This window comes from Rhipicephalus microplus, chromosome 1 (genome assembly GCF_043290135.1).
Source record: "Rhipicephalus microplus isolate Deutch F79 chromosome 1, USDA_Rmic, whole genome shotgun sequence".
Lineage (NCBI taxonomy): Eukaryota > Metazoa > Arthropoda > Arachnida > Ixodida > Ixodidae > Rhipicephalus > Rhipicephalus microplus.
Window position 1 is genome coordinate 196,222,589 of NC_134700.1, and position 8,508 is coordinate 196,231,096.

At 43.6% G+C, this 8,508-nt stretch overlaps 1 long non-coding RNA gene across 1 annotated transcript; it reads right to left on the bottom strand.

The window, feature by feature from the left end:
- Positions 1-4,895: 4,895 nt before the first annotated feature.
- LOC142803728 (uncharacterized) lies at positions 4,896-7,812 on the bottom strand. The gene is made up of 2 exons (XR_012894249.1): positions 6,115-7,812; positions 4,896-5,021 (listed from the first exon to the last, which is right to left on the bottom strand). It is a non-coding gene; the product is annotated as an uncharacterized LOC142803728 (long non-coding RNA).
- Positions 7,813-8,508: the final 696 nt, after the last annotated feature.

Sequence of the window (8,508 nt, forward strand, 5' to 3'; positions counted from 1 at the left end):
CATTATTTTTTCTAGTCAAAAGATACCACGAGACACTCTTATTCTCTTCCAACCATTTACGGCCTAGCACTACAAGCTCTCTTACGATCTTAAAAAAGAAAGCTTGTACAAAATCAATAAATGTGGTTTAAATTAGGAGTTGCAGTGAATACTTATAACAGCGGAGCGCAAGTGTGCCTGTGATAAGGGCCATTTAACTGCCATGATTATCAAAGACATTTAAAAGAAAAAATTTATTCAAATGACTATAGGGAGAGGGGAAATGAATGTCATCAGTATCAAATCAGAGCGAATACGGGGTAGCTAGGCTTTACGTGTGGTTAGACTCGAAGTCAAGGGGAAGTAACAGAGTGAGCTGGCAGACTAGCCAGCTAATTGTTTCTTTAGAGCTTCGCACATAGTTTCGCCACACGGTGGAGCCGATCTCAACTGTGTGCTTCTTTCTACGTTTCCTCTGAAACGTGCTTCGGCATCGTTATGAAATGCAAAGTTAAGATAGAGCACTGGACACGGTATTTGAAGGCCTCAGGCTCGGTCCCTGCCGTTGGCAAGTTATCCTTTCGTTCACTTTAACTTCTTTTTTATATCGCGATTCTTACAAGTATTATCCCTTATACTACATTTGCTTTGAGTGTCTGTTAGTACTGAAGAATGTGTTGTCTATCCTTTCCTTCACTCCCCCCCCCCCACCTGAAATGAGTCCTTCAAATTCCCATATCGTTCATTAAAGCAAACCTTTCGGGAATACGCGTGTCCTCACGAACGAAGACGTGCCGTTGCTATTAGCAGAGAGAGGGAGAGATGACATGCGGAAAGGCAGAGGTTAACTGTAAAGAAAATAACCTGTTCGGTACCCTGGTTAGAGAAAGCGGTAAAGGAAGAAAGAAATGTGAAGAAGAGGCCGTGAGAGGGACAGAAAAAGAGAAGCGGAAGCACACGCACACACTGGAATGTCACGGTTGTTCGAAAAAGTGGGTCGCTCGCCGAGTTTAAACAGCGCCTTCGTCGCTTTGCGGTGTGAAGCAGAACCGCACCACAAGCAAACCGCGACACTAGCAAACAGAAAAGCATTAGGGTCGCTTTCATTTTATATGATTAGGGCCCATTTGGGGACCGCATAACTTTTTCTTGCTTCGACTCTCGAGGCGTGATATTCTTTATACTAGGTAATACTGTGAAAATCGTTCTTACCTTGGCGTGAATGCCATTTAATAACAAAAACAAAGAAAAAGAATGAGCATTGAACATGTTTACTGTACTTCAATGACAAACTTTGCATCGGGGAAGTTTTCGAAGATATAAACACGAAAGAATACATGCTTTCGAAGAAGACAGCTGGTCCGTATCATAAGTATTATGAACTGTAGTCAAGCTACTTCAAAATAACGAAGCATAGCCGACTACGAGAATTCTACAGTTTGGAAGAAATCAAAGCGAAACGTTTTTCGCTGCCCATACGCGTTGGCTGACTTCAAACCATCACGCATATTCTTTTTTTTTTTCGTGGAATATTTTACCGCTCAACTGCTTGAACAAGCTTCTGTTCATCACTACGTAGTTGCCCCTCAGTACGCCCAAAATTGGGAAGGAACGTTCACCTGAGAATTCCACTTCGTAGTTGCCTTTCCCGCTTGAGGCCCTTTCGCTGAATCGGACGTCTCAAAGCTTACATAAACGAGTCACGGACGAACTGAGTTATATACGTGACCGCTTTCTTTCGCCATTTTCTTCTCTACCCGGCTCAGAATCGATCTTTTGTGGTTTTTCGCTTCAAACTTTTTTAGTATGCGCGTGGTACACATTCACTCTGAGACCGTCTCTGTTTTCTACATATTGCTAATGTCCCTTCATGGTACCGCTAGCCGCAATCTGTTCATGTACGTACAGAGAGTAGCATACCTGATCTCGGAATATGGTTAACATCCCTTCCTTTCTTCCCGCTTGTTTCTCTCTCTCTCTCTCTCTCTACGTACGCTTTCAATTCATCTTGCTTTCACCGATCATTATGCTGCATTGAGCTTGCGTTTCCAAGTCAATAATCACGTTACGTAAATGGTTAGTAATATAAGAACGAAGTAAACACGCTGCAGTACTTCAACTGTGAGCCTGTGAAAGCACCTACCACGGTATTAAAGAAAGAAAATGTCAGGGCTTCCCGTTTGTGTTGCTCGATCATCACTTTCAAAACTTCATGCACAGCTATAGTTTTAGATATATACCAAATATATACACATTACTTTTATGAAATGGTCTATTTTCATAAGAAAACTGCACTTTTTGTCCGATCTGTGTACACGAATGAAATCAGCATTCGTGCACATGTTAATTAAAAAAAACAAAGCGATGCGATATTTGCTGTTGAGAAAGCCGAAATAGGTCTTTATTAATCAATAACCTTCTGACATATGAGCAAAACATAATCCTGCAGTCCAGATTTACAGCAGTATAAGACAGTATTAGCGTTCGTTCTGTTTCCTTCAATTAAGACGCGGCACAGAAGACTATATATCAAGCTGCAAGCACTGAAAGCTATCCGTAAATACATCATCACCATCCAGCCCACTACGCCCACTGCAGGACAGAGGCCTCTCGCATGTTATGCCAGTCCAGTTGACCCTGTTCTTGCTGCAGTCACTTTATACCCGCAAACTTCCTAATTTCACCAGCCCACATAAGACCTAGCATTCGGTCCATTCATCCCGCACGCCATCAAAATGACCCGACCAACGAGTGGGTGAACGTACCTGTGGCGACACCAATGAACCTACAACCGATGACGACGCATCCACAATAGTGGGACTCGACGAGAAGGTAGATGATTGGTCGGACATGGAGGACGGCAACTTCAATATGGTAAGCCACCGCAAAAGCATAAATGCGGGTATTCCGGAGCTTATATCACCTGTAGAGGGCGAAAAAGAATTGAGACAGGTGAAACCTATTGCTTTACATTCTGCGGTGACATCAGTCATTGACGCTGAGCCAGTTCGGCGTTATTTCACTGCTCAAGGTTCACTACTGCTTGACGTCGCCACTGACGATCAAGTAAACGCGCTTTTCAAATGTGGCAAGCTGTGGGGTGTGGAAGTTAGTGCTCGTCTTCCTAATGCCTACCAGCGAAACACCTGCTTGATCAGAGGTGTTCTGAAGTGGTACACAGAGGCGGATCGTCTCGGATATACGAAACTTCAAGGCGTGATTCACGTCAGGAGGATTATTAGAAGAAAGTTTTTTCTACGAATGAGTGGAAAGTTAGACCAACGGACGCGGTGGTACTTGCGTTTACTCCAAACACCAAGCGACCTCAGACTATTAACCTTGGCTTTACTCGACATGAAACCGCTGAATACATGGACCTATCACCGAGGTGCTTTAAATGCCAACGTTTTGGTCACGTGGCGAAATTCTTCAAAGGAGAGCTGCGATGCAAACGCTGGGGAGGTCCACATGACTTCAAATCTTGCAAGGTGGACTTTAAATGCGCAAACTGCAATAGTGACCATCCCGCCAGTTATAGTTGATGCCCATTCCGAGTGAGTGCACTGCATAGACGAAAAGCCTTTCTTACGGGACCTAAGCCCACTAAAGAACTACTGCCCTGTCAGTTGCTCAATCACCTGAGAATTTTCCTACATTGGTGAAAGAATATAGTCCAAAGCATGTACGTGAGGTGCAATCAGAAAAATGCTTCCTGAAAGCACCTGGCAATGCGAGTCAAGCAAAACAAGGAGTCATGCCAACTGAGTCTACTCAGAACATTTCTACACAAACTTCCTATGCTAGAGTACTGAGACAAGAGTTTGAGAAGAAGACAAAGGGACATGAGGAAATTATCCATGACACTGCGGAGATTGTTTGTATTCTGTTTGCCGCTCTACGTTCTCACCCAGCGACAATGCCACCGGTACTGCGAAGACGACGCTGCAGGCCGTGCTGGCTCTAGAATCAGCGCTGCTTGGTTGTTTTGGGCACAACCAGCAGTAGGATGCCGAAGGCCAAGCCTGAGTGCACGTTAAATTGCCGAAAAGTGCCTTTCATAATCCAGTGGAATTGTGCCGGCATTGTTTCTCGCATGAATGAACTACGCCTGTTTTTTAGAGAATATCAAATTCTGATCTTGGCTCTATCGGAGGCCGGATTACCGAGAAAAAGATCAATCACTGGATACGTCACCCACAAGAACCCCACCATAACGATTTTCCCAAATAGAAGCACCGCTGTGTATATAAGAAGAGAGATGCCGCACGTAGCACTCAATGTGGCGAACTTGCGCACAGATGTTATAGAAGTTTGTGCGATCAGGGCACAGATAGGAAACCGCAAAGTCAGCACTGCATCGGTGTATACGTCTCCCCGCAAAAAAATTTCCATCGAAATGTTTTTGGCAGACCTGTGCCATCGTTGCCCATCTCCGCACATCATTTGTGGTGATTTCAATGCACATCACACGTCATGGGGGGACAAGAGTTCGGATGCACGTGGACGTTGTCTGGGAAAGGCTATTGATAACCTAGATATTTGCATACCGAATGATGGCAATGTAACATTCTTTAGGCCCCAAGCTTGCACAAGAGTAATTGACTTGACATTGCATTCAAGTGACGTTCAACTCACGTGTTACACAGCTCCGGACAGAATGAGCAATGATCTTTCACCTGTATTTATTTATTTATTTATTTATTTATTTATTTATTAAAGGTACTTTCAAGGCCCGAAGGCACTACAGAAAGGAGTGGTTTGAACAATCGTAAGTGCAGTTAAAAAGTTAAAAAAAAAAAAAAAAAGAAAACAGGAAAAAAAAAGAAAAATTCTACAGGGCATCATGTATGGCGAGCTTGAAGTCTTTTTGGTCCGTTATACAGGCGATGGAGGCGGGAAGGTGGTTCCAGGCGGCGCTTGTCCTTGGCACGAATGAATCATTATATAGTCTGGTGCGACAGGATGGTAGGCCCACCTTAAAGCGATGATCCATCCTTGGTGATATGAAGCGAGGTGGATGAAACAGGGCGTCCTTCAAATGGCTGTTATAATGATAGATTTTGTGAAAAAGGTTAAGGCGAGACAATGTGCGGCGCAATGAAAGATCAGGCAAGTTTAGGGTGCTCTTCATGGATGTGACACTGGAATGACGTGAATAATTCGATAAAATGAAACGTGCTGCGCGATTCTGAGTGGTTTCGAGAGATTGAATGAGAATGGCATGAGTTGGGTCCCATATGGCGCATGCGTACTCTAATTTTGGTCTGACCAATGTTTTATACAGTGTTAACTTGAGTGACGATGGCGCAGAGGAAAAGTTACGGCGCAGATAACCAAGCATGCGGTTAGCGTTGTTAATCACATATTCTGTGTGTTTATTCCAGGAAAGATTAGAAGATATGTGAACACCAAGGTATTTGTAATTGTCAACAGATGGTAATGGAATGTTATTGAGGGAATAAGTACGCGGACAGTGGGTGGTAGTGCGACGTGAAACTTGCATGCTCTTGCATTTAGATATGTTAAGTGTCATGAACCATGTGTTACACCATGCGAATATGCTATCTAGGTCGCGTTGAAGGTTAAGGTGATCGACATGACTGGTTATTTTCTGGTAGAGGACGCAGTCGTCTGCAAAGAGTCGGACAGTAGAAGAAGAAACACAAGAAGGAAGATCATTAATGTAAATTAAGAAAAGGAGTGGCCCTAAAACGGACCCTTGCGGTACACCAGATGATACTGCGGAATTAGGTGAACAAAAATTATTAGCTGTCACGTACTGGCTGCGGTTAGAGAGGAATTCTTTAATCCATGTAAGTACATTGGGGTCGATGTTAAGCTGAGTAAGTTTGAAAATGATTAGTGCGTGTGAAACGGAGTCAAATGCTTTAGCGAAATCTAAGTATATGCAGTCAGTATCAAATTCAAGATCTGCGTTAATAAACAAGTCGTTAGTAAAACACAGCAACTGTGTTTCGCATGAAACTGTCTTACGGAAGCCATGCTGATAAATGCTAAAGAAGGAATTAGATTCAAGGAATTCAATGAGGTGCGAGTATATGACATGCTCTAAGATTTTCACTGGAATGGATGTTAACGATATGGGACGGTAGTTATTGGGGGAATGTACATCACCAGATTTATGCACAGGGACCACCTTCCCAGTCTTCCAGTCAGATGGCAGTGTGGACGTCTGTAATGACTGTTCAAAAAGTTTTGACAATATTAAAGAAGAATAGACTTGAGTACACTTCAACATTTTTGACGAAATGCAATCTGGACCAGCTGATGATGACACTGTCAAGTTTCCAACAAGTTTTTCGACACCAACTGCATCAATGATAATAGGGTCCATTGGCAAGAAATCGGTGCTTGTTAACTGTGGAAATATAGTTGGGATGCTGTTCTGAAAGTGTGCAGCAAATACATTACTCAGAACGTTGCAGCACTCGCTAAGAGCGACTGGGACATCAGACTGTATTAATTGGATATGTCGCGTTGTAGTTCCGCTAATGATGCTCCAAAACTTACGTGGATTAGAGCGCAGCAGCGAAGGAAGAGTTTCATCGAAAAATACTTTTTTGGCTTTCGAAAGCGCAGTACAGAATTCTCTGTTAAATGTCTGATAAAAAGACCAATGGTCTGTTCTGGCTGTTGATTTGGCGCGTCTGAATAGCCGCTTCTTTTTATTGCGCATGCGTTTCAACGTGTTATTGAACCACGGAGAACGAGGATTCGATGAAACTTTTCTCTTAGGTACAAATCGGTCAATTAGGGCTAGCAGTTTGTTCTTATAGTCTAGCCAGTTCTGTTCAACAGATCGCTGCTCAAAACCAGCAAAGAATAGGTCAACAAAAGATTGTAACTCTGTATTCATTCCATGAAAGTCCGCTTTGCTATAGTCTTGGATAATTTTTGTTCTTTTCTTGATGGAAACCCGTGCTTTTATTGTGAAGTGGATTATGCAATGGTCGCTAATTCCCGGTAGATGAGTGAAGGGTGAAGCTAGGTCAGGTGTACTGGTAAGTACTAGATCTAATACGCTAGCGGAAGTGGGAGTAACGCGAGTAGGAAAGTCAACAAGCTGGGTAAAGTTGAAGTCGTGACAAAAATTCAAAAATTCCCTACTTTCACCTGAGTTGTGCTTTAAGGTAACCGGGTCTCTTTCCCACATGATGTCGGGAAAGTTGAAATCGCCAAGAATGAACAAAGGTGATCTCGGGTATCTGACGAACAGCTGATTGACAACATCATGCAAGTCATTGCAAAAGGATGATGATGCAGTTGGTGATCGATAGCAAATACAAAATATTATTTCGCGAGAATCAATGAGCACGCGGACACAAACAAGTTCAAGTGAAGACATAACAGGAATAATATGAGAGGCAAGATTATCGGCAACCGCCAGCAGAACACCCCCACCAGACCGGTAATCGCGGTCGCATCGGTAAAATTTGTAGTGCTTCTCACAATCCAATATTTCTTCATTTCTTACTTTTGTAGAAAGCCAAGTCTCTGTCAGACCAACAATATCAGCGGAACAGGAATCAATAGCAGAAGACAGTTCGACGCGTTTATTCAGGACGCTGCGCACATTAGAAAAGAAAAAAGAAGCGTTTCCTGCGCAGCAACGAGACGGGCGTAGCTATGAGGTGCTAGAAGTGTCAGCACGTGCAGGTAGAGAGGGTTCTTTGTCCTTAGCTTGGGGTGAATTGATTTCGCGAACGCTGTCGCTTTCTGCGCAGTAAACGTAAGTTTTCTTGTTCATGACCAGTTTGTTAACGCGTAGCAAATACGGTTGCCCGGCTGCCTTAGCAAATTCCATTAATTTCTTCCTTGAATTTCGCGTGCTTTTGCAAAATCAGCCAGCAACATTGTATTGATCAATGTTGCTGGCTATCATTTGACGGTAGCTAAATCCTCCAAAGTAACTGATTGAGATCGCTACCGAGAGCACGTAGATCACCGATCAGAGGATATGCTTCAGGATATGCTGGCAAGCAAAGCGGCTGTGACCACTATACTTAAGCTACCTGATCGATTTCCAGCCCCAGACATAAAGCTCCGTAGTTTGTGTGCGACCAGAAGAAGGGCAGAGAAAAGGCTTATGCGAAGAGGTGGTGAACCAGCTAGCAAAACTCAGTTCAGCAGACCTGATACAGCAATACGGCGATACAGCAACAAACTTCGAAAGAAACAATGGGCAACGTTTTGTGAGAGTTTAAGCGTATTTATTCCACTGTCAAGGATATGAGGAGTAGTAAATAGGGTCGGAAGCACGCCCGAGCCTTTGAGACCTTTTATTGCCCTCGCGTTATTCACGGATACATCAATGCCGTCTCTGGCCGAAGAGTTTGCGGACGTGTATGTAATTGGAAGAGAAAGTGAACCACTTTACCCACTTCCGCCTCATTCTACGTCTGCCATCGACGAACCTTTCACGCTGCGTGAACTTACGTAAGTCACAAGTTGTCTCCGTCGACGCTGTGCTCCTGGATCTGACGGAATTACAAACCAAATGATCTCAAT